This window comes from Dasypus novemcinctus, unplaced genomic scaffold, assembly GCF_030445035.2.
Source record: "Dasypus novemcinctus isolate mDasNov1 unplaced genomic scaffold, mDasNov1.1.hap2 scaffold_355, whole genome shotgun sequence".
NCBI classification, from domain to species: Eukaryota; Metazoa; Chordata; class Mammalia; order Cingulata; family Dasypodidae; genus Dasypus; species Dasypus novemcinctus.
In genome coordinates this window covers 14,323-41,039 of record NW_026688319.1, presented here as the reverse complement: position 1 = coordinate 41,039, position 26,717 = coordinate 14,323, and the positions used below count along the sequence as shown (strand labels likewise).

General features: G+C 42.0%; 1 pseudogene; it reads right to left on the bottom strand.

Annotated features, from left to right (window-relative positions):
- The window catches only part of LOC111762896 (protein arginine N-methyltransferase 2-like), a 52,595-nt pseudogene extending 32,062 nt beyond the window's left edge, over window positions 1-20,533 (bottom strand).
- Window positions 20,534-26,717: the final 6,184 nt, after the last annotated feature.

The following is a 26,717-nucleotide window of genomic DNA, read 5'->3' as shown; positions in this document are numbered from 1 at the left end:
ACCAGAACAAGCACCGACGACACCTGGAAACCAGGAAAGATGTGGGCGGGGACAGCTCCTGGGAAGGCTCGTGCCATGGGAGCCACCTCTCCTCCCTCCTTCCCCCACAGTAGGAAGTCCACCTGACCCACGGCCTAATCGCCTCAGCCCGCCTGCCGGGGCTGCGTGAGGCTGGGGCCTGCTGGGAGCTTCCTGCCTGGGGGTGGCACCCCATCCAGCCACGCCAGAAAAGAGGTCGGGGGCCAGCGTGCTCCATGGAGTGTGGAGGTGGTCAGCACTCTGGGGCCTGGACGTGCTGACGCACAGCAGGGCAACTCCCACCCAGAGCCGGCGCCTGTGCCCTGTATTTAGCTGAAATAAACGTCTCATAGAGAACATCCCATCGTGGCCACCAGCCGGTCTGCTGCACGGATGCACAACTCCAAGGGTCCCAACAGGGAAGCACCAAGCTCAGAACCTTCCGAGGCAGCGCTCTGGCCCCTGCCCGCCCCGCTCCTACTCACTGCTTTTGGCTCTGTGTGATGTGCACAGAAGAGGTTGATAATCCCAGTGCCGCAGCCAACGTCCAAGATCACTTTATCTTTCAGGGATTCTTTACTCTGCAGGATAACGTTGCACTATTTAGTTGTGTGCAGCTGGTCTGCCAACATTTCCAAGTGAAGTTTCTAGAGAAAATGAGACATTTAGAATTATTGCCATTTGTCTAGAATGAAAGAGGTCCCACAACTTAACAAGAAAATCAACCCAATTTAAAAATGGGCAAAAGACTTGAACAGACAGTTTTCCGAAGAGGAGATACAAATAGCCAAAAGGCACATTGAAAGATGCTCAACATCACTAACTAAGAGGGAAATGCAGATCAAAACTAAAATGAAATGTCATTTCACGCCTTATAGAACAGCCATGACAAAGACAGAAAACTACAAGTGCTGGAGAGGCTGTGGAGAAAGGGGAATACCCCTTCACTGCAGGAGGGAATGCAGAAGGGTGACGCCTCTGCAGAGGACAGATTACTGCTCCTCAAGAAGCTGAAAACAGAACTGCTGTGTGATCCAGCAGTCCTGCTACTATGAATATATTCAGAAGAACTGGAGTCAGGGACGCAAACAGACATTTGCACACTGATGTTCATAGCAGCATCATTCCCAAGAGCTAAAAGACGGAAACAACCGAAGTGTCCAGTGAATGGATATACAAGATGTGGTGAACACACACAATGGAACATTGTTCAGCGGTAAGAAGAAATGAACCGGGGAAACACATGACAACATGGAAGAACCTTGAGGATATTATGTTGAGTGAAACAGGCCAGATACAAAAGGACGAATATTGCACAGTCACACTGCTATGAACTGAGTATGAGAAAACTTAGGGAGTTAAACAATAGTGTACAGGTTACTAGGAGACAGAGCACCGGTTGAGAAGGGGTAGCTGATTCTGGATAGAGTGTTTCATAAGGTTGACTGTAAATACGTGGGAATGGATGGAGTTGATGGCAGCACATTATGATGTTTATAAACGTGACTGTGGCTGAAAGGGGTAGTGTAGGGAGATTGTTTATTGAAAGACAGCTAGAGGATACTCTAGGTACTATATACCATAGCGATTTAGGTGGGGGATGAGGGTTATGGTTAATAATAAAAATACAAGAATATTCCTCTATTATATGGTGTTAAGAATATGGTAATACATGGAAAAATACAACTAATGTAACTTATAGCCTATAGTTAACAGCAATAATGTAATATTTTTGTAGCAAATGCTAAGAAGGTAAGGTATTAATGCTAAATGTAAAAAGAAAAAGAGTACGGGATTTAGTTTTAGGAGATGAATATGATCAAGCATTTTTTTCCCTTCATTAACAAGGAGATCCTGGTCATGTCATTTAGCAAATCTGTGCTCATTCGTGTGTCTTTCTGAATGTTGGATAAACAAATGAGTTTATTTTTAGAATTAAATAAGATAAATGTACCTGGACAGAATTTTCTAAAGTAATGTTACCATAATGTGTTAAGCTGTCTTTTTTCTGCTATTTTATTTTTTGAAGTTGAAATAAAGTTTATTACATTTAAAAAAACTATTATAGATTTTAGTAGGATTAAAGGGTATGGAACAGGGCTGCCAGAGGCGCAAGGAGGATGACTCCATGGGAAAGCGAGGAAGCTGTCTTGGGGGAATTTAAGTCAAGGAGTAGTTTGCTTTGTATTAAAGACAAAACAAAACAAAAAAAACAGATGGAAAAATACATCAGCAAAAAATAGAAATAAAAACAAAAATACATCAAGAGACATTAGGGAAAGTGGCCAGCGAGGAGCGAGGCAGAAGCTTCGGGACTCCCCGCAGCGTCTCCCTGTGCCGCCCAGAGCCTGGGACAGGCGTGGACGGGTGGGGGGGGGGCGGGCGACACCCTCCTGGCCACGTCCCCACCGTGTCCCCGCTCATGGCCGAGCCCCCAGAGTCCGCACACCCGGGCGGGAGGCCCCTTCTCACACAGGAACTTCCCGTTTGCTCGCGGGGCTGATAGACTAGTACAGGTCGGGGGTAGGCTAAGTAGGGGGTACCCCATGCTGCGGGGATGCGCGAGGCCCCAGCCACGCCCCAGGGAGGGGGCATCTAGGACAGGAGGACGAGCGCGCTGGGCCAGCGCTGCCCCTCCCCGGGAGGACACCAGCCTTCCGCCAAGGCCCAGGGGAGGTCAGAGCTGCCGCCGAAGCTGCCCAGGCTCCAGCGCCGCGCACGGCACCCCCGCCCTTCCCCCCCCCCCCACGCAGTGCAGGGCACGGCACGCCCACCCTTCCCCTTCCAGCGCAGTGTTCAGCACCCCGCCTTCCCGCCAGCACAGCGCACAGCACCCCCGCCCTTCCCCCCCACCCCACGCAGTGCAGCGCACGGCACGCCCACCCTTCCCCTTCCAGCGCAGTGTTCAGCACCCCGCCTTCCCGCCAGCACAGCGCACAGCACCCCCGCCCTTCCCCCCACCCCACGCAGTGCAGCGCAAGGCACGCCCACCCTTCCCCCCACTTCCCTTCCCAGCGCAGTGCTTGGCACCCCCCACCATCCCCCCGGCAGAGCACACAGCACCCCCGCCCTTCCCCCCCCCAGCCCTGCTCTCTGGCACCACTCCTGCCCCCTCCCCCCCAGCACCCCTGGCCCAGTCCCCACTCCCCAGCACTCCAGCTGCGGAAGCGCAGCAGGCAGGGGTATCGCTCTGAGGGCAGGACAAACCAGCAGGTGGGAACAGAGCCAGGGCAGGTCACTCTGATCTGGACAGAGCCTTTAGTACTTGAAATACAGTATAATGTTTAACAGGCATAAAGGGAAAAAAGTAGGAGCTGAAAGAGGAGAGGAAAAAATGTACAGAGTGAGTTTGGGGCCAAGAGGGAGGACCGAACCCCTCCCCCCCAGAGCTGCGGGCAGAGGCCCATCCTGCGCCTGGCTAGCTCTGGTCAGACACCTCGCCGGCCACTTCTGCTGCAGACCTGCAGGGAAGCTCGGTGCCCGCTCCTGCGCAGGCCTGGAGGCTCAGACTCATGGCCTGGGTCCTCCTGCATCTGCCCAGGTCTGGGCTTGCCGCCCAGCTGAGGATCCTGAGGGCTCCAGGCCTGCACGGCCCAGTGAGGCAAGCCTGAGGGTCCAGGGCAGCTGAGATGAGCATGACGGTGATGGAGGCGCCCTCGGGCCACGCAGAAGGCTGGGCAGGAACCACAGCTGCTGGGAATGAGGAGGAGGAAAGCAATCCTGGAAAGATGTGGCTGGGGGGACGAACAGCTGGTGTTCCCGAGGTGGAGAGGCCAGCAAATCGCACAAAAAGTTTATTCAGAGAAGGAAAAGCCAGCTCTCCATAAAGGAAGGGTGTACCTTCCAGAAAACAATGCGTAACCAAACACACAGAACTTACTATCTTTGTTAAGTCACTGTTTTTCAAGGATGAAAAAAAGATTCCTCAGGCTCATGCAGGAAGCCCCTTTTAAGGGACAGAGGAGATCAGCTGGTGCTCATACTTCCCCATAGCACCTGAAGGCCAAAATGCCGAGGAAAACAAAGTAATCCAGGAATATCTTCCTAGTACATTGTCACTGAACATGAAATAACTAGAAATATAAGTCTAAATCAAACTTCTGGAGATGATAATGATGTCTCTATGGGATTAACAACAGATTAGACATTGTACGATAAAAGATCAGTGGACTTGAAAACATGCTATCCAAAATGAAAGAGAGAAAAATAAAAAAATTAGAGCATTAGTGAGCTGTGGGGCAAGGGGAACCTCAAGTGCCTAATACATGTATAACTGGAATCCACAAAGGAAAGAAAAGTAGAGAAATGTTTGATAAAATAAGGGCTGAAATTTTTCCCAATCTGATTAAAACTACAAAAGAAAGTTAACAAATCCCAAGCATAAGAAACATGACCAAAAAAAAAAAAAAAAAAACCAAAGTACATTAAAAAAAAATAGCTCAAACATGCAATGAAGAGAAATCCTTAAAAAAGCCTGAAAAAGGAGACAGATTAACACAGAGACACAGAGAAATTAAGGGCAGCACATTTCTGGTCCTAAATCATGCAAGCCAGGAGATCACAGAACAGTATCTCTAAAGTAATGAAATGGGGAAAAACTGTCAAGCTAGAATTCTATAACCAGCAAAAACATTTTTCAAAAACAAAGATTAAATACTTTTCAAGCAAACTGAAATGGAAAGAATTCATCACGAGCAAGTTGGGCACTACAAGAAATGTTAAAGGAAATCCTTTACAGAAAAAAATAAAGGAAAAGAAAGACACCAGATGGAGATTTGGATCCACATGAAGTGGTAAAGAACCAGAGAGGTGACTCCTGAGGAAACGGACTTTGTCTTGTTACTTCAACTTCTTTAAAAGGAAACTGTCTAAAGAAAACAGAACAACATACATGCTTATGAGTCTAAAAATGTCTGACAGTAATGGAACACAAGTTAGAAGGCAGAACAAGTTAAAGATGTAGACTCCAGTCTTCCAGCAAACACCAAGCAAGCAGAACAGAGTTATAGTTCATAACCAACAAAGGATACAAAAGCAAGACACAATTATCCTGCCTACAAGAAACCTACTTTTTTTTATCCCCCCTTGCAGCTTTTTGCGTGCTGACTGCTCTGTGTCCGTTCACTGCGCGCTCTTCTGTGTTTTCGCTTGTCTCCCTTTCTGTTGCGTCACCTTGCTGAGGCGGTGCTTGGGGGCGGGACGATACCCCGTGGCACCCAAGCCAGCGGCTCTCCACAGCGTGCGGGCGAGCCTGCCTTCAGGAGGAGACTCCGGGATGCGAACCCAGGGCCTCCCCAACTGACTGAGCCATAGCCACTTCCCAAACCTACTTTTATTAAGCCACAACTAGGTAAAAGCAAGAGGTTGAAAAAAGGCATACCATGTTAATACCAATCAAAAGAAAGCTGAAGTAGCTACATTAATTCCAGACGAAGCACATTTCAGTGCGAAGAGAATTCCCAGGGATAAAGACGGTCATTTCAAAATGATAGAGAGATCATCAAAAGGATATAACTCTGAATATGTTTGCACCTAATATCAGAGTTTCAAAATATACAAAGCAAAAACTGGTAGAAGTGCAGAGAGAAACACACAAATACACGATTATAGTAGAGATTTTGACAGCCTCCCCTCAATAATTGACAGGAATAGACCAAAAATTAGTAAGGCTAGAGAAGGCTTGAACAACACTATTGATCAACTTAATTTAACTGATATACAGAGAACAATTTGCCCAACCATTTACAATGGTAATAATAAACAAAATATTTAACAATACGTTTAGCAAGAAATGTAGGGGGCCTGAATAGCCAGACACATTATAAAAAGGAAAAGCAAACCCTCTTCTCCAGACTTTAGAGCATATTACCCAGCTATAGTGGTAAAAAGTCTGATACTGGCATAAAGACAAACATATAGACCAATGGAGCCAAATTTATGGTTCAGACACAGACCCTCACATGGTCAAGTGATTTCTGACTAGCCTGTCAAACACACAGAACTCGCATAGAACAGTCCATTCAACAAATGGTGCTGAAAGAACTGGATATCCACAGCCAAAGAAGGAAAGAGGACCCCTATCTCACACCTTATCCAAAAATTAATTCAAAATGGATAAAAAAGCCTAAAAACAAAAGGAAGAACTATAACTTCTAGAAGAAATTGTAGGAAAATATCTGTACACCCTGGTGGTAGATGGTGGATTTTTAAAGGAGACGAGAACTGAGATGGACTACTGACATTTAACGTATGTAGAAGCTTTAATTACCTTTACTGTAAAAGTGTAGAAATGTATGGAATGAATGGTAACACACAGTGAGTAACTGCTAGTTTATATATGGGGATGTGACTGAAAATGGTAGTCAAGGTATGTAAATGCCAATTGACAGAATGCTAGAGAATAATCTAGGAAATGAATAGCACAGTAAACCAAGAGGTGGATGAGAACTGTGGTTGATGGTACAGATGCAAGAGTGCCCTTTGTGAGCTAGAGCAGATGTACATCACTGTTGCAGGGTGTTGGGAATGTGGAGGAGCATGGGAAAAATACAGCTAAAGTGACCTATGGACTATGGTTAGGAGTGGTAATATAATATTCTTGCATCTATGCAAAAGATGTACTGTGTTGATACTGAGGCAGTATGGAAAATGTGAGCCAAATGTACACTATGGACGTGGTAACAATCAGATGATATTATCTTATCTGTAGCAAATGTTCCACCACACTGCGGTATGTTGATGGAAGGGTGTTGTTTGGGAATTCTGCACATTTGCATGATTGTTTTATAAGCTTGCAACTTCTGTCATAAAAAACATAATTAAAAAATAATAGGGTGGGTTGGGGGGGAAAAAGAAATATGGGGAAATGACATAAAAGAATATTTAAAAATGTACAAAAGGTGAAAAAATATATAAAAGATAATCAAAGCTCACTTAAAGATGGAAATAAAAATGGTAAGTACCATGTTCACCTTTAATTAAGATTGGAGATCTTTTTTTACACTGATTATTTATGGTAGGGAAATAAGCAATCTCATACATAATTGATAAGTCTATAATTGGTGAATCTTTCTGAAGGGCAAATTCACATTACCTACGAAAAGAAAAAGAAAAAAAAATATATATATATATGCATACACCCTCTAATTTACCCTATGAAAATTCTAACCAAAATTTAACAAGATTTATATACAGATGATTTTCACTTCAACATTCTGTGTCATAATAAAAGATATTAATCGCTGTTCATCAGTATGGTTCTTATAAAATCAAGCATAACACTGTGCAGATATTACAAAGTATAGGTGCTGATATGGAAGAAACATCAAAATAATACATCTACAAGAAAAGACCAAAGTGAAAATCAGTGTGTGTGAGCTATTCCTTTTGTACAAATTTTTAAAAAATAAACAGATGTAGCTTATAAGCATAAACCTCGTTAAATGGTAGCTATCTTTGGAGTCAGAGCCTGGTAGAGCAAGGACTTTTCATACTTTTCATTATCTACCTTAACTTAAGGAGCTGAAAGTTATAACCATGTACATGCACAGTAATTTTTCTCTTTTAACATTTTACATTTTGAAATATGACATACATGAAAAGTACCTTAGAAAGTTCCTGTAGCATTTTTCAACTACAATTATATTGGAAATACCTGTATACCCAACACCAGAACACTGCCAACACCCCCAAACCTCCCACAACCCTCCTTCCTGATCACAGACCCCTCCCCACTAAAGAACCACTATCGTGATTTTTATGGGAACCACTGCCTTGCTTTCCTTTATAGTTTTATCACCTATGTATACATCCATAAACTTTTAACTTTACCTTCTGAAACATTATATAATTGAATCAAATACTACATATTCTTTAATGTCTTGCATCTTTCACTCTGCATTATGTTTTTAGGTTCATCCTGAAGTATTTGTTTTTACGTAGTTTAAAAAATGTCAACAGGGATATTACCCTAATACCAAAGCCAAACAAAGACACCACAAGAAGGGGTGGTGGATTTTGTCGAAAGCGTTTTTGTTTTGTTTTTCCCCTTTGCTCTATTACTTTGGTATATTATGTTGACTAGTTTTCTTATGCTGACCTAACCCTGCACTCATACTTGGTCATGGTGTACAACCTTTTAATACACTGTTGGATTTGGTTTGCTAGTATTCTATTTGAAATTTTGCATCCTTGATAATAAGGGATGTTGGTCTGTTGTTTTCTTCTCTTATTCAGAAAACTAGAAAAGAAAAGGAAATTAATTCTCAACATTATAAAGGGCATTTATTAAAAATGCACAGCTAACAACAAACTCAAGGATGAAAGACTGGACGCTTTCCTCCTAAGATCAGGAACACAATGAGGATGCCTGTCCTCACCATTTCTATTCAACACTGTACCAGAGTGTGGCAGTTTGAGATTACTTATGAATGTTTATAAACTGGTCTGTTCCTCTGGCCTGATACCCTCTGACCATACTAGATTCAGCTGAGATGCCTTTGATTAAATTATGTTAAGATTAGGACTTTGATTCAATCACTTCATTAGGGCAACTCAGTTTGAGTCCCCCCCCCCCTTTGTTGGCTATCTAAATGTTCACTCAATCAAGGAGACACAGGAAATAGATACACAGAGTAAGAGAGACAGTTCTACAGATACAGAAGAGGCCCTGGGAAGACAGATGCACCCTATGCCAGCCCACAGCTGAGATGAGAAGATGCTGGGCCCACAGAGCCTTAAGAGGGAAGAGGAAGGCTGAGCCCTCACAGACATCGCCCGCCATCTTGCTTCAACACGTGGCAACAGAGTTTGGTGAGGACGTAACTTGGACGTGGACTCTTTAGAGCCTGGTAACCGTAAGCTTCCACCCCAAGTAAATACCCTTTATAAAAGCCAACAGATTTTTGGTACTTTGCATTAGCACCACTTTGGATGACTAAAGCACTGAGGTTCTAGTCAGGGTAATTAGGCAAGGAAAAAAAATAAAATGCAGATTTCCAGAGTGGAAAGGAAGAAGTAAGTTATACTCATCAGCCGACGACATAATTGTGTATACAGAAAATCCTAAAGAACCCACTAAAAACTATTAAAGCTAATAAACAAGCATTAACAAGGCTACAAAATACAAAAATCAATTGCAGGGAAGTGGATGTAGCTCAAATGACATCTACCATCTGGGCGGTCCAGGGTTCAACACCTGGGGCCTCCTGGTGAAGGCAAGCTGGCCCCCACGGAGTGCTGGCCTGCACAGTGAGCTGGCCCAAGCAGAGTGCTAGCCCGTGCAGGAGTGCCGCCCCGCGCAGCAAGCTGGCCTGAGCAGAGAGCTGGAGCAGCAAGATGACGCAACAAAATGAGACACAGACTGACAAAAAGAGACACAGCAGACCAGGGAGCTGAGGGGGCGCAAGAAATTAAGCACCTCTCCCCCATTCTCGAAGGTCCCAGGATCAGTTCCCAGTGCTGCCTAAAGAGAAGACAAGCAGACACAGAAGTACACAGAGTGAATGGACAGAGAGATCAGACAATGAGGTGGTGGGGGAGAGTGGGAATAAATAAATCTTTAAAAAAAAAATCAATTGCAGGGAGTGGATGTGGCTCAAGCAGTTGAGCGCCCACCTACTACATGGGAGGTCCTGGGTTCGGTTCCCAGTGCCTCCTGAAAAAAGAGAAACAAACAACAAGTAAAACAAGTGAAAATACCAACTCAAGAAAGCCAATGTGGCTCAGTGGTTGAGCACCAGCTTTCCACATATTAGTCCCGGGTTCAATCCCTAGCCTGGATGCCTCAAAAAAAAAAAAATCAATTACAAGGTTCATGTTCACCAAGATGGTGAGTGAGAGGCTCCAAGGTTCCATCCCCTCACAGAATCTTTGAAAACTAGCAGAACCATATTTCTCAGAGCTCTGGAAAACAGTTTTCACAGTCACTGCAACAAAGGCTTGCAGTAACTCGGTGAATGCCTCATCAAGAAAAATGCACTTTAAAAGAATAGAAAACCTCCCAGCACCACTGCTGGCCCTTCCTCCACCCCGTCCCCAGCTTGGTGCACAGCCAGCACGTGCTCTCACTGCAGGACTCTGGTGCAAGTTTCAGAGGGAACAGTGTAATCCTGCTACAGTGGCATGCATGCATGTCTGTACCTGTCTACCTGGTGGCTAACTAAAGAAGTCTCCGATCTGGTGTGCCAGAACCTGCCCTGCAGGCCAAAGCACAAATTGTAACAGCCTGGGGCAAAGAACTACCAGCTTTAAGACATGGAACAGAGCTCCCCAGACTAGAAGAAAGGCTAGTTCACAGGGAGAAGAGGGGACACTCAGATCCATGTAAACAGGAGAATTCCTAAGGCCATGAGCACATGCCCAGGACAAGACAAATGCTCAGAAAAACACTGAGGAGGACCCCAACTTAAAGAACTTTGAGCTGTTCTTAAGTTTCATTCTTAGGAAAGCTAAGCTCTGAAGGGGTCCATCAGTCAACATAGCTCCAATCAGCAAGGAATGTTAAAGAAAGGTGTTTTTTTGTTTATTTGTTTTTGTTAGTTCCTGACTTCATGAAAATCTGTTGTATTACCAGCTAGCTATAAATTTAAGGAACAGACATCTCAGATACAAAATTCCAGAGTTATCACATGAAAATTTTAAAATGTCCAATGTATAAGGAAAGATTACAAGGCATAAAAAGAAACTAGAAATGATGGCCAAACTAAATGAGCAAGAAAAAAATATCAAAAACCATCAATTAAGAACAGACTTTCCAAATACCAGATAAAGACTTTTAAAAATGGTTTTAAATATTCTTAAAGAGCTAAAGGAAAACACACATAAAGAACCAAAGGATATCAGGGAAACCATTTATGAGCAAAATGAAAATTTCAATAGAGAAGTTATAGAAGGAACAAAACACAAAAACTGGAATTGAAGATCACAATGACTGAAATAAAAAATTACCTATAGGGGTTTAACAGCATATTGGAGCTGGCAGAAAAAATAATCAGAAGATGATGATAAGACAACTGAAATTATTCAGAATGAGAAGCAGAAAGAAAAAAAGAATGAAATTTAAAAGTGAACAAAGCTAAAAGACCTGTGGGATGCCATCAATCATATGAATAGAGCATTTTGGGAATCCAAGAAGGAGAAAAAGGAGCAGAAAGGATATCTGAAAGCAAAACGACTGAAAACTTCCCAAATTTTAAAAAAGACATGAAAATACATATCAAAGCAACCCCATGAACCACAATCAGGATAAACTCAAGGAGATCTACACCAAAATAAAGTATAATCGAACTGTAAAATGCCAAAGACACAGAGAGAATCTGAGAATTGCAAGTAGAAGCAATACATTATATACAAGGCAGCCCAAATAAAATTAAGTGGTGATTTTTCATCTGAAACCATGGAGGCAAGAAGGCAGTGGGACAATACATTCAAAATGATAAGACAAAAAATTGTCAAGAATTCTATAACCAATGAAACTATCTTTCAGAAACAAGGGAGCGATTAAGACATTTCCAGATAAACAAACCTGAAGAAGTTCAACACCACTAAACCTACTCAATAAGCAAAGCTAAAATGAGGTCTTCAGAATGAAAGGAATGAACAGATAGAATGAACATGCATAAAGAAAAAAAGAACTCTTGTGAAGCCACTAAAAGGGTAATTATGAACACCAGTACTAATGTAATTTTGGATTATAACTCCACTTTTTACTTCTGACAGGAATAAAATGCAAATGCATAAAAATAATGCTAAACCTATGCTTCGATTCATACCAAGTACAAAGATATCATTTATATCCCCATTCCCCACCCTAAAGACATTACACTTACTGCAGCCGAATGACAGGGGAGCAGATGTCTTCCTCCCTGTCAGAAGCTTCAACAGAAGAGAGAGGGTGGTCAGAGGGCTTCTCTTCAGTAAATTTTGCCAGCAGAGCCTTTTTTGAATCTCAGCTCTGGCCAGACCAGAGCTGGAAAGCAGAGGTTGAAAGAAACATCTCTGTGGAAAGGTGCACTGATGAGTTCCATCTACTGGCCAACCAGGAAAGTGCAAGGAGAAAAACTGCTTTTAGGTCTCTCTTTAGTCCCCAGGGATAAAGTCTGTGCCCTATTAGTGAGTCCCTGGCCCAATCTTGAGAACTTAAGTTGGGCAATTTTAAAGATTTAGAATACAATGAACTATAAAATCAAAGAATAGCTATGGAAAGAAAAAAAAAAACAACACTAGGCAAGAGAGAGAAATTGGCCACCAGAATAAACTAACCAAGATATTCAGATGCCTAGACATGAGCAAAAAATTACAAGCCATACTAGAAAACAGGAAGAGATAGCCTAGCCAAAGGAAGAAACCAACTATCCTGACAATATACAGGATTTAAGACAACTAGTGAATGATAATCACACAAATCTCCTAAATCAATTCAAAGAATTAAAGGAAAATATAACTAAAGAAATAAAGGATATTAAGAAGGGACTGGGTGAGCATAAAGGAAAATCTGAGTGGAGCGGGTGGTGTAGCTCAGTAGTTGAATGCTTGGGTTCAATCCCCGGTACATACTAAAAAATAAAAATAAAAAAAGAAGAAAAATTTGAAAGTCTGCAAAGAAAAGTAACAGAGCTTATGGGAATGAAAGACATGATAGATGAGATTAAAAACACATTGAAAGCATATAACAGCAGAATTGAATTGCTTGAAGACAGAATATCCGAACTAGAAAAGAGAGGAGATCAGAAATAGAAAAGAATAGAGGTGGACTTGGCCCAGTGGTTAGGTAGTCCGTCTACCACATGGGAGGTCCGCGGTTCAAACCCCGGGCCTCCTTGACCCATGTAGAGCTGGCCCATGCGCAGTGCTGATGCGTACAAGGAGTGCCCTGCCATGCAGGGGTGACCCTGCGTAGGGGAGCCCCACACGCAAGGAGCGCGCCCCATAAGGAAAGCTGCCCAGCATGAAAGAAAGTGCAGCCTGCCCAGGAATGGTGCCACACACAACAGAAAACTGACACAACAAGATGACACAACAAAAAGAAACAGAGATTTCTGTGCTGCTGACAACAACAGAAGCGGACAAAGACGACACAGCAAATAGATACAGAGAACAGACAACCAGGGTGGGGAAAGGGGAGAGAAATAAATAGATAAATCTTAAAAAAAAAATGGACAGAAGAAGGGAAAGTTGATAAATATATAGAGATTAAACAACACACTCTTAAATAATCAGCGGGTGTATTAGTCAGCCAAAAGGAGTGCTGATGCAAAGTATCAGAAATCTGTTGGCTTTTATACAGGGTCTTTATTTGAGGCAGAAGCATACAGTCACAAGGCCCTAAAGAGTCCGACTCAAGGTACCATAAGAGGTACTTTCTCACCCAAAGTCTATTACCATGTGATGAAGCAAGATGGTGGGTGATGTCTGCGACGGTTCAGCTTCTTACTCTTAAGGCTTTGTGGTCCCAGCTACTTCCAGTCTCAGCTATAGGCTGGCATAAGGCTCGTCTCTCTTCCTGGGACTTGTTTCTTTCCAGGCTCAGTTGCTCTGTTCTCCTCACAGGGTCAGCTGTAAACTATCAGGTTCATCTCTTCTGGGGCTGTAGGATCCTTTGTGTATCTTCTCTGTGTATCTAATTCTGTGTTCTTGATTGAGCATCCATTTATATAGCCCACCAAGCGATTGGGGACCCAAACCTGCATGCCCTAATCTTAACATAATTTAATCAAAGTCATCTCAGGTGAATCTAATACAATCAGAGGGTATTACCTTATAAACATTATATCTCTTTCTGAAATTCATAAATAATATCAAATTACTAGAGTGGGTCAAAGAAGAAATTGCAAAAGCATCAATAAATACCTTGAGATGAATGAAAACGAGAACACAGCGTATCAGAACCTATGGGACTCTGCAAAGGCAGTGCTGAAAGGGAAATTTACAGCCCTCAAGGCTTACATTTAAAAAGAAGCTAAAATTGAAGATCTGACTGCACGCCTGGAGGAATTAGAAAAGAAAAGCAAACTAATCCCAAACCAAGCCAAAGGAAAGAAATATTAAAGATCAGAGCAGAAAAAAATGAAACCGAGAACAAAAAAACAATAGAATCGACAAAATCAAAAGTTGGTTCTTTGAGGAAAAAAAAAATCAGCAAATGCTTAGCTAGATTGAAAAATAAAGAGAGAGAGAAGACACAAATAAATGAAATCAGAAATGAGAGGGAGGACATTACCACTGACCCTGCAGAAGTAACAGAGGTCGTAAGAGAGTGCTGTGAACAACTGTATGCCAAAAGCTAGGCAATGTAGAGGAGACGGACAAATTCCTAGAAACACACAAACAACCTACACTGACCCTAGAAAAAACAGAAGACCTCAAAAAACAAATCACAAGTGAAGAGACTGAAACAGTCACCAAAAACCTCCTAAATATGAAAAGTTCAGGACCAGATGGCCTCACAGGTAAATTTCACCAATCACCAAAGACAATCTTGGCAGCGGACTTGGCCCAGTAGTTAGGGTGTCCATCTACCACATGGGAGGTCCACGGTTCAAACCCCGGGCCTCCCTGACCCGTGTGCAGCTGGCCCATGCGCAGTGCTGATGCGCACAAGGAGTGCTGGGCCACACGGGTGTATGCCCCGCATAGGGGAGCCCCAAGCGCAAGGAACGCACCCCAGAAGGAGAGCTGCCCAGCGCGAAAAAAAGTGCAGCCTGCCCAGAAATGGTGCCGCACACACGGAGAGCTGACATAACAAGATGACGCAGCAAAAGGAAACACAGATTCCCATGCTGCTGACAACAACAGAAGCGGATAAAGAAGATGCAGCAAATAGACACAGAAAACAGACAACGGGGGGGGGGAAGGGAGAGAAATAAATACTTAAATAAAAAAAAAAACAAAGACAATCTCGGGAAGCAGATTTGGCTCAACTGATACAGCATCTGCCTACCACATGGGAGGTCCAGGGGTCAAACCCAGGGCCTCCTGACCTGTGTGGTGAGCTGGCCCACAAGCAGTGCTGATGGACTCAAGGAATGCTATGCCATACAGGGGTGTCCCCGGGTAGGAGAGCCCATTGCGCAAGGATTGCGCCCCATAAGGAGAGCCACCCTGCGCAAAAAAAGCGCAGCCCACTCAGGAGTGACACCGCACACATGGAGAGCTAACGCAGTTAGATGAACCAACAACAAAAAAAAGAGACGAAGTTTCCCAGTGTCACTGACAAGAATACAAGTGGGCACAGAACACACAGCAAATGGACACAAAGAGCAGCTAAGTGGGGAGGAAGGGGAGAGATAAATAAATAAATAAATAAATAAATAAATAAATAAATAAATAAATTTTTTGAAAAAAGACAATCTAATGCCAATCTTGCTAAGCTCTTTGAAAAAACTAAACAGGAAAGAATGCTACCAAGCTCATTCTATGAAGTCAAAATCACCCTAATACCAAAACTAGATAAAAATACTATGAAAAAATAAATTTACAGACCAGTATCTCTAATGAATATAGATACAAAAATCCTCAACAAAATACTTGCAAACCAAATCTAAAAGTACATTAAAAGAATTATACATCACAATGAAGTGGATTTTATCCCAGGTATGCAAGGGTGGTTCAACACAAGAAAGTTAATTAGTGCAATAAAACCACATTAATAATTGAAGAAGAAAAATCACATGATCCTCTTGATTGGTGCAGAAAATGCATTTGACAAAATGCATCCTTTCTTGATTTAAAAAAAAAAAAACAAAACAAAACTCCAAAAGACAGGAATAGAAGGAATCTTTGTCAATATGGTAAAGTGCATACATGAAAAACCTATAGCTAGCATAGTACTCAATGGTGAAAGACTGAGATCAAGAATAAGACAAGATGCCCACTGTCACCAGTTGCTCAATATTGTATTAAAAGTTCTAGCTAGAGCAATTAGGCTAGATAAAGAAATAAAAGGCAGCCAAATAGTAAAGGAAGAAGTAAAACTTCCATTATTCGCTGATGATATGACCCTGTATCTAGAAAATCCTGAAAATTCCACAACAAAGCTACTAAAACTAACAAGCAAGTTCAGCTACATGGTGGGGTATAAGACTAATCCACAAAAGTCAAGAGCAATCCTATACACTACTAATAAACAATCTGAGGAGGATATCAGAAGAAAACATACAATAGTGACTGAAAGAATCAAATATTTAGGAATAAACTTAATCAAGGATACAAAGGACCTGTATTCAGAAAACTACAAAACATTGCTAGAAAAAACCAAAGACTTAAATGGAAGAATAGTCAGTGCTAAATAAAGTGAAGATGTCAATTTACAGATTCAACACAATTCCAATCAAAATCCCAACCGCCTTTTTTGCAGAAATGGAAAAATCAATTATCAAATGTATTTTGATGGGTAAGGGGCCCCAAATAGCCAAAATATCTTTAAAAAGAAAAACTTATTTGGTTACTTTGTGACTTTAAAGCATATTACTTAGCTACAGTGGTAAAAACTGCTTGGTACTGAAATACAGACAGACCAATAGAGCCGAACTGAGAACTCGAAATAGACCCTCACATCTACAGTCAAGTGATTTCTGACAAGACTGTCAGGCCCTCCCAGCTGGGCTAAAACAGTCTATTCAATAAATGGTGCTGGGAGAACTGGACAGCCATATCCCAAAGAAAGAAAGAGAACCCCCATCTCACACCTGATCTAAAAATTAACTCAAAATGGATCAAAGACCTAAATATAAAAGTAACAACCATAAAAACTCCTGGAAGAAAATGTAGGAAAGCATCTTCAAAATCTTGTGGTAGGTGGTAGTTTCTTAAACCTTACACCCAAAGCATGAGCAACAAAAGAAAAAACAGATAAATGGGACCTCCTCAAAATTAAACACTTCTGTACCACAAAAGACTTTGCCAAAAGGGTGAAAAGGCAGCAGACTCAATGGGAGAAATATTTGGAAATCACAGTATAATATCCATGATATATAAAAAGATAAGAGATACTAAAACTCAACAATAAAAAGAGGACCAGATTAAAAAATGGGCAAAAGATCTGCATAGACATTTGTCCAAAGAAGAAATATAAATGACAAAAAAAAAACACACGAAAAAATGTTCAACATTTCTAGTGATTAGGGAAATGCAAATCAAAGCCACAATGAGACATCATTTCAAACTTATAAGAATGGCCACTATTAAAATGAGAGAGAACTATAAGTGTTGGATAGGATGTGGAGAGATAGGAACACTTAGTCACTGTTGGTGGGAATGTAGAATGGTCCAGATACTGTGGAGGACTGTTTGTCAGTTCCTGAAGAAGTTGAATATAGACTTGCCATGTGACCCTGCAGTACCACTACTGGGTATATACCCAGAAGAACTGAGAGCAGTGAGACAGACAGACATCTGCACACCAATGGTCATAGTGGCATTCTTCACGACTGCCAAAATATGGAAACAATCCAGGTGTCCATCAACTGATGAATGGATAATCAAATTGTGGTATATACACAGAGTGGAACATTATGCATCTGTAAGAAGAAATGAAGTCATGAAGCATATGACAACATGGATGAACCTGGAGGGCATTATGTTGAGTGAAGCAAGCCAGACACAAAAGGACAAATAATGTATGATTGCACTACTATAAACTAAACATACTGTGTAAACTCATGGAGTTAATAATTAGAATATAGGTCACCAGAAAATAGAGTGACAATAGAAAATGGAAAATCTGAGGGTTAACTAGTACAGAACTGGTAAAAAGGTTGTTTATAAGTCTCTGGAAATGAATAGAAATGGTGAAAGTACATCATTGTCTTTTTAACTAGCAGGGCTTTGGTTAAAAAGGAAAGTCTAAGGACATGTATATTACTAAAGGGAAAGCTGAAAAATGTAACATGGGGATGTACAGCAGAGTAAAACCTCATGTGAAATATGAAAATGGGCAATATTGCATATAAGACTGTTCACACAAAATATAAATACAAATAAACTAGAGAGAAGGAAACAGAATAGCAGCTTGTATAGCAGGGGAAGCACAGAGAGGGTAGGAGGCAATGAGATTTTTTTTGTTTTTATTTATTATTATAGGAAGCAACTGCTGATGGTACAAACTTTCCTTTTGGGATGAAAACGTTTTGGAGCTAGATAGTGGTGATGATTGTACAACACTGTGAATGTACTGAATGCCCCTAAACTGTCCACTTTTAAATGGTTAATTTTATGATATTTGAATTACACCTCAATAATGAAAAGTTTCAAATACTGTCAATAGGGGTTATTGTCTGGGTCATAGGGTTATGGGCTGTGATAGTTTGAATTTTGTGAACCCCCAAAAAAGATCATGTTTTTGAACTAATCCATTCTGGTGAGTATGAGACCCTTTGGACTGGACTACATCAGTGAGACCTGACGCAGGTTGAGTCTCCACCCTTCTGCTGGATCTTGTACGAAACAGAAACACAGAGACATGCAGGAAAAGGGAGCACAATCATTTTTCATCTTGTCCTGTGAGAGAGAAGACTGCAGGAAAACAGAGAAGCCCTGAGAGGCTGGGAGAGGTCCCGGGGTCTGGAGCCAGCAGCGCAGAGGCTGGGAACGAAGCACCCGAGGGGTTAGCCCATGCAGCACCTCAAGGGGGGTGAGCCGTACGCCTCAGAGCTTACCAGCGAACTCAGGAAGAAGACACAGCAGCCAGACTGAGGGGGCCCGGAAAGAGCGACGCCCCGTGCCTGTCGCCACAGCTGAGCTCCAGGGGACGGCAGGTTCTGGAGGGGAGGCAGGTGCCTGGGGAGACCAGCAGCCGTCGTGCTTCACCACGTGGGGACACACCAGGTCGACAGTAGCTGACTGGTCGGAAAGCACCTCTGACGGTGTCTCTACTTGGACACTGCACGGCCTCAGAACTGGAAGCTTTTACCCCAAATAAATCCCCTTTATAAAAGCCAACATATTTCTGGTACTTTGCATCGGTAGCCCTGTGGCAAACTGACATGGACCTTTCTCCACTGAAAAAAAAAAAACTAAAACTCATTGTTTAAAGATACTATTAATTTACATAACTTTTTATATTTTATTTTTAAAGTAAAATTTATTATTTTTTAACACTGAGAAAGGCTCATAATCCTATTGCTTAAATAATATGTCTAAATCAGGGGCTGGAAAACTACACACAGCTCATGGGTCAAATCTAATCCACCACCTACTTTTGCTTAGGCTGCAAGTTAAGCGTGGTTTTTATATTTTTAAGTGTTTAAAAAAATAATAGTATTTTGTGACACATGAAAATTATAAGAAATTCAACTTTCAGCACCCATAATCAAGGTTCTCCCAGAACACAGCCACGCTCCTTTGTTTACAGGTATTGCAGCCTCTTCTGCAGTGACGAGAAGGGGCAGGGACGCACGGCCCACTAAGCGGAGGAGAAAGGCTGTGGCCCTGCTCCAAGCAGTAAGCAGAGGAAGCCCACGGAACAGGGCAGGAAAGCAGTACCAGAGCTCTGTAGCTGCCCAAGCACTCTCCGTCCTGCCAGGTGTCCTCAGGCCCGAGCTCCTGCAGGGGCCCCGCATGGTTGGCCGGGACGTACCCACGGCAGCCCGCACGCTCGCCCCACCACCAGTCGGCTGTGGTCTGTCTCAGGATAAGGATTTTCTCTCCTCTCAGAAAACTCAGCTGGAGAAAATTCAGTAGAAATAACAGCAATTAGTGATAAATTTCCCATTACTGGTACTCAAACCATGGCAATTTCAAAAATTAGTCAGTGGGTAATGACAGCAACTGACAATTTAGAAAATTATACCAGGGTTCAGAGCTTTTTTGTGGAGCATTTACCTGAAAGAAAAGCACAGCTTATTTGATATTTTTTTTAAAAATTAAAGATTCAGCTTTTTCAACACGGCTTAAGGCAGAATTTCTGAACAAGCTCTTCACTGTAACTTAGGAAGAAAAGCTATAAGTAGATATTTTCACTTTATAGCCTTACTCTTTAACTGGAATAGGTTTTAAATAAGGTTTCCAAGCGGAAACTGGAACAGATGATGTTCCCCCACCCTGCTGATGGTTCCCATGCTTGGGATCAATTCGTTAGGCAGTGAAGAGAGTACACCTTTATTTAATTTTGGTATGACTTCTGGTTCAGATGCCCATATAGGCGAAATCTGCATCTAACTGAGCCCCCTAACGTTGCAAGCCCTAAGGGGCCTCCAAGGAGCACAGCCTCCTCATATGCGGCACACACAGCTACCTGCGTTTCATCAGTAGCAGAATAGTCTGCAATGGCCACGAACTCCTCCGGCTGCACAGCCTCCTGGAAGCTTCCTTCTTCACTGAGCTCAACTGGTTCTTCTCTTTCCTGCTTAAAGTCAAGAAAAGCACTTGTAAAGGACCCTGTAGTGTCGGGGGCACGTGCTCCAGCGTTCTTCCCATCCGAGGGCAGATCTTGGGGGTAGGGTGGGCCAGTACCCCAGGCAGGCAGGCTGCAGGGCAGCAGGCACGTGGAAGGTGGGTGTGATGGTGGAAGCCCCTGCATCCGTGGGGTCTGGGCAACCTCAGCTCACACCCATGACGACCCGGAACCCAGAAGGAGCCCGACGCTTGGGGCTCTGCCGAGGCCCCACCCCCACTTTATCTTCACAATAAGGCTGCCTGGAAGGCATCCACTGGAAGGGGAGACTGCCAAACCATACACTCCATAACCAGAACATTCCAGTGCCCAGAGTATACTTTTTAAACAAATTTTCCTAAACAGCCATTTTCATTTTAGAAAATGTGTGAAAACACAAAAGTACAAAAAAGATAATTAAAGCTATCTGTAACTGACCAGGAATAATCACTGTCAGCATGTTGCTATTCTTTCAGGCTTTTTAAAAATGTAGACAGAGTATGCATATAGTTTAAGTTGGATGACACAGTTCTGCCTAGTGGCCTGTCACTAAATTCCACACATTTTTCCTTATGATTAAACATACTTTTAAACACCACAATTTTTAATACCTACGGAGTATTCCATTCTTTGAATTATCATAAATTGTCCAATCTCCTTGTGGTGGACATATAGTGTTTCCAGTTTTTACTATTACACATTCATTATGTTAAGATGAACTTTCTTAATCAAAGTCATGCTTCTGCACTCCAGACAATTTTCCAGGACTGACGAACCAATGCAACACAATGACTCTGAACCTTGCTGGCACATGCCCCCAGGAAGGCTGAGCCTCATGCTGCCCAGCCATGTGCAGGCACGGCCCATTCCTGGCACAAACGGACACTGCCAAGCACTTTCCAGGCTGCCAATCTGATGGGTAAAAATTACTTCCTTTGTTACTTCTATTTGCCTTTTTTTTGGATCACCAGTGAGGGCAACCATGACTTTAAGAACTTACTGAGTTATTTTTTTTTTCTGCTAACTGCCTTTCGGAATCCTTTGTACTTGTCCTAGTAAGGTAAAAGGATTTGCTTTATTTTTTTAAGATTTATTTTATTCCCCCCTCATTGTTTGCACTTGCTATCTGCTCTCTGTGTCTGCTCATCTTCTCTTTAGGAGGCACCAGGAACTGAACCTGGGACCTCCCACGTGGAAGAGAGGTGCCCAGTCCATTCCGGCTTTGCTGCCTCTCGTGTTTCCTCTTTGTGTCTCCTTTGTTGCATCATCCTGTTGTATCAGCTTGTCATGCCAGCCTGTCACACCAGCTCGCTTTCTTGCTCGTCTTCTCCAGGAGGCCTGGGAACCGAACCCGGGACCTACCATGTGTCAGGAGGGAGCTCAATCACTTGAGCTACATCTGCTTCCCAGGACTTGCTTTAGAGCAGGGTCTCTTCTTTAGCTGGGCCTCCACCCTCGTCTGCTCCACCCACCTCACCATCCTTCACCCCTCGCCATCTGGTACATTTTCATCCTTCCGTACTTTCCTCAAGCTCATGCCATATACATATACACTCTCATTATAACACACACACATGGGTTGCTGTTTTATCTTTCAGCACTGCTTTTTTAAAAAGTATATCACAGATCCTTTTATGCATCTTGCTTTTCTTACTCACCCAATACCTTGTGAAAAACTCCCCAACTGTGAGAACTCTAATTGTTTTCAAAGGCTACATAATATTCCATGGTATGAATTCAGCTTGGCTGCTCAGGCACCCTCTGTTGATATCTTTCTCTTGGTATACAGTTTTCTATCATCACATACAATGCTGTAATAAGTATGTGTACATATATACCCATGCACGGTGGCATTTTATTTCTATGGGATAAATTGCCATGGCTGAAGGATAACATGTCAGATTCTTTTCATGGAAGTTATTAACACTTCACATTACACCAACAATTTACAAAGCACCTTCTGCCTGAATACTTGGCAGCAGCAGCGTTTTCACTGTTTTTAATTTCTGTAAGAATGATAGGTATGAAGTGGTACCTCACAGTTACTTAATACCAATTTCTTAAATATGAGGTTTTCACATTTATTGGCCATTTGGATCTGTTCTACTGTGAATTCCAAATTTATTTATCTTCCCAATTGCTCTAGTCACTTTTTTCTTTTCAGATTAGAACCCTTTATAAAATATGAACCTTATTTGTCATCTTGATGCAAACATTTTTGCAAATCTACTGTTTTTCTAGTTATTTTGTTTGGAGTCAATGAACTCAAAGGCAAATCAACACAAATTATCTAAACTGAAACACAAAAAGAAAAAAGAATGAGAACAGAACCTGAGACATATAACAAACTAACTGATGTGTAAGTGGAGGCTTACCAAGAGAGGAGCAAGAATGATGCAGAAGAAGTAACTGAAGAAATGAGGGAAAATGTTCTGAAATTAGTGAAAAACATAAACTCACAGATTGAAGAAACTTGACTAAACACAAGAAGGATGAATACAATAAATAAATTTAAATAAATTTAAACCTATTGGTTTAAGTATCTCTATGTAAATTATTTACTTATCCATTTGTTTAAATATTTTCTATTTATTTATTTTTAGTACTTAAATAAATATTAAAAATAAGTAGAAAACATTCATGCTACACTATTATCCATGTAGTGCAGCAGTGCTCCAAAATGTATTCACCAAGTGCGAAGAGGGTACCACAGTGATGAGGGAGGTTGTTGGTGTGGGAGGAGTGGGGTTGGGGGGTGGGGGGTATATGGGAACCTCTTATGTTTTTAATGTAACATTTTTTTTGTTATGTATATATCTTCAAAAAAATAAAATTTACAAAAATGATGGGGTGGGGGGGTGGGGAGTGGGTTATATGGGAACCTCATGATTTTTTATGTTTTTTAATGTAGCATTCTTTGTGATCCATGAATTTTTAAAAGTGTAAAATAAATAAATAAATGAATAGAAAACATTGATCTAGCTAATGAGTGGAAAAAGAGAACACAACATTTGGGAGAACAACAGTAAGAATGATAGCTGATTGTAAATAAAAAACAATGGAAGCCAGAAGACAAGGACATTTAAAGAGTTAAAAGAAAAAAAAACTGCAAACCTAAAATTCCACACCAAGCAAAAATATTCTTAAAAAATGTAGACAAAACACATTTCCATTCAAACAAAACTTGACAATCTGAGGCAAGGAGAAACACACTACTAAACACTAGAATGAGTTATTTAGTTTAAATAGAAAAGGTCCTACATGGAAAACCAGGACTGCAGGATCAATGGGAAAACATCAGAAAAGGTAAGTGAGGAACTAGAGAAGATTATCTTCTTACTTCTTAAAAAAGACTTTCAATAATATAAAGCAACAACAATTTATTATGGAGTTTGTAACACAGAATTAAAATATGTTACAATAGCACAAAAGCAGGGGCCAGTAAACGGAAGACTCCAAGATTTTTAAATTATGAGGTGGTTTAAAAAGTACTGGATAAGTTAAGGACACATATCACAATTTTGTGGATAACCACTAAAAGAATAATATAAAAAGATATAGCAGAACAAGTCAATAGATGAGACAAAGTGGAATTAGAGAAAGTGTTTTATTAATCCAAAAGAAGGCATGAATGGAAAAGGTACAAGGAAGAAATGTGACTAACAGAAAACAAGCAGCAAGATGACAGACATCATTAAATGCGTAATTACATAAAATGTTAATGGACTAAAACTCCAATTAAAAAACAAAGGTTGGCTGATGAGGGGGAAAAAATATAATAGGCTCTTATCAAGAGGAACACTTTACACGTAAGGACTTAGGTTGAAAATACACATTTATGCATGCCATCCAAACCCTACCTATAAGAAGCTGACACAGCCGTATTAATATCAAAGCAGACTTCAAAGCAAGGGGTATGATCACATATAAAGAGGAAATTTCACTGAACTTAGTCAGTTAATCTAGAAAACAAAAACAATCCTAACAGTATGTATCCAATAACTGAGTTTCATAATATGTGAAGCAAGTCACACAGATGTAAGATGGCAGAGCAGGGAGTTTTACAGATTGCCCTTATACTAGAAAAACGAGAGGTGGGAAGAGAGATCAGCATCAACTAGGTGGTGACCCTGGAACCAGAATGGATGTGAGAACAACTACGGGGGGCCGAGGAGGCGAGGACCTGCCAGAACTTCAGCTTCTGTGAGTGAGTGAGGGGATGAAGTGATGACCCGCCCCCAGTCTTCAGCCCTGTGTCCAGTGCCAGCAGCAGCTGGTGGGCCAAGGTGGGCAGAGGAAGCCTCCTCTGAAGCAGGACTGACGGTCAGGTCTGTCGAGGAACCCTGAGCGACCAGTGCAGAACATGGCCTGTTTCATTCCTTTGGGCAGCAGTGGCTTCTAAGCTCCCATCAAAATCCACCAGGACATGAAGACCCAGTGACCTCTTATTTTTTCCCTTTGTGGGGGCAATGGACTTCGTTTTTCTTTCTCAAGCTTCCTCTTTTTTGTGCTTTTGGGTCTGGCATGCCCCTGAGGGATCAACAGCAACACTGGTCTAGGTTTTGGCCTTGAGGGCAGCAGTGTCCTTTCCATTAAACAGAGCAAAGGCTTGGAGAGGCAGTGCAGCTTCTTCCTTTTCTTTATTTTTCCCTAGGGATTGAGTGCAGGTGTTCTGGCTGTGGTATTTTTTTTCTGTTTCTTTCTCCCTCCTTCTCGCTACCTTTCCTCCTTCCTTTCCTTTCCTTTTTCCTGTTGTTCTTGGTCTGGCAGACTGAAGACTGCAGGTAGAAGACTTCCAGAATCACCATAGTATATTCTCAGAATGCCCAGTTCTCCACAAAAAAATACCAGACATACAAGGAGACAGGCCCAGGCATAGGAAAAAATGAATTCAACAGCAAATAATCTAGAGGAAGTTAAATATCTGGAATTACGAATATAAGATCTCAGAAAAACTCTCTTAAATAGGATCATTGAACTAAAGGAATGTGTGGACAAAGAACTAAATGAAATCAGGAAAACAATATATGAATAAAATGATCATTTCAATAATGAGATTGAAATAAAAGACAAAATGCAGATTCTAGAATTGAAAGGTAAAACAACTGAAACGAAAAATTCAAAAAAGGTGTTCAATAGCAGATTGGTGACAAAAGAAAGGATAGCAAATTTGAAGATAAAACAACTGGAATTGCCCAGGTAAGAAGCAGAGTGAAAAAGAATTTTTTAAAAAGTGAAGAGTCTGAGAAACCCATGGGACATTAACAGGCATGCTAAAATAAGCATCATAGGAGTCCCAGAAGGAAAAGAGATAAAGGGCAAGAAAAAATATTTGAATAAAGAATGGCTGAATAGTTCCCAATTCTGATGAAAGATACAAATGTACAAATTCAAGATGCTGAACAAAAGCCAAGCAGAATGAACCTAAAGAGGTTTATATACCAAGACACATTATAAACAGCTGTCAAATGTCAAGGATACAGACTCTTAAAAACAGCAAGAAAGAAGAAATACATCACTTATAAGGGATCTTCATAAGATAAACACTGAATTTTTCAATAAAAACCATGGAGGCCAGAGGGTAGTGGGAGGACTTCTGAAAATGATCAGTGAACAGGCAGAAAATCGTTCTGGGCTCCGGAGCCCGAGGAGTGCTGTGCAGCATCCAGGGAAGCCGGAGGGACCACTCGGCCGCAGTTGCGGGCACCCAGCCCCACCCCTGTGCCTGCCAGGTCAGCCCCTGCTGAGCTTGCTGCTGGGGACCCGGAGGGCTGCAGAAGTCTTCCCCCCAAGAACAGAGGGGGCAAGCCCAGGACTGATCCAGATTTTGGCTGGCAATTTTGGAAGCTGGGTCCCACTCTTTTCGCCCGTCATGGAGAGGTATGACCACACACTGTTTCAACCCCACAGGGGCAGAGCAGACAGAGCTCTAGAAACACCCTCCCTGTGGGGAATAGGTTGCTGAAGAGCACCACCTGCTGAGCAGGCCAGGAAATTGCACCTTCCATGAGCCGACAAGAAGGCTTTTGGCCAAAGAGCACCATCTGCTGGGAAGACCAGGAAAGCATAGCCTTGAGGAGCCCACTGGAACTGGTCTGGTGCCTGGCCCTGTTTTGGCTGGGAAATACTAATGAACCAAGTGTCAAAGAAGAGACTTAACACAAAGCCAACCAACAACAAAACTCTAGACAAGAAACAGAAACTGACCTTCAGAGTAAGCTCATGAAGATAATCAGACATCAGCAAAAAATTACAAGCCATACTAAACAGGAAGATAAGGCCAAAGGAACAAATTAAAAATCCTGAAACAAATTTAAATCCCTAAAGACAC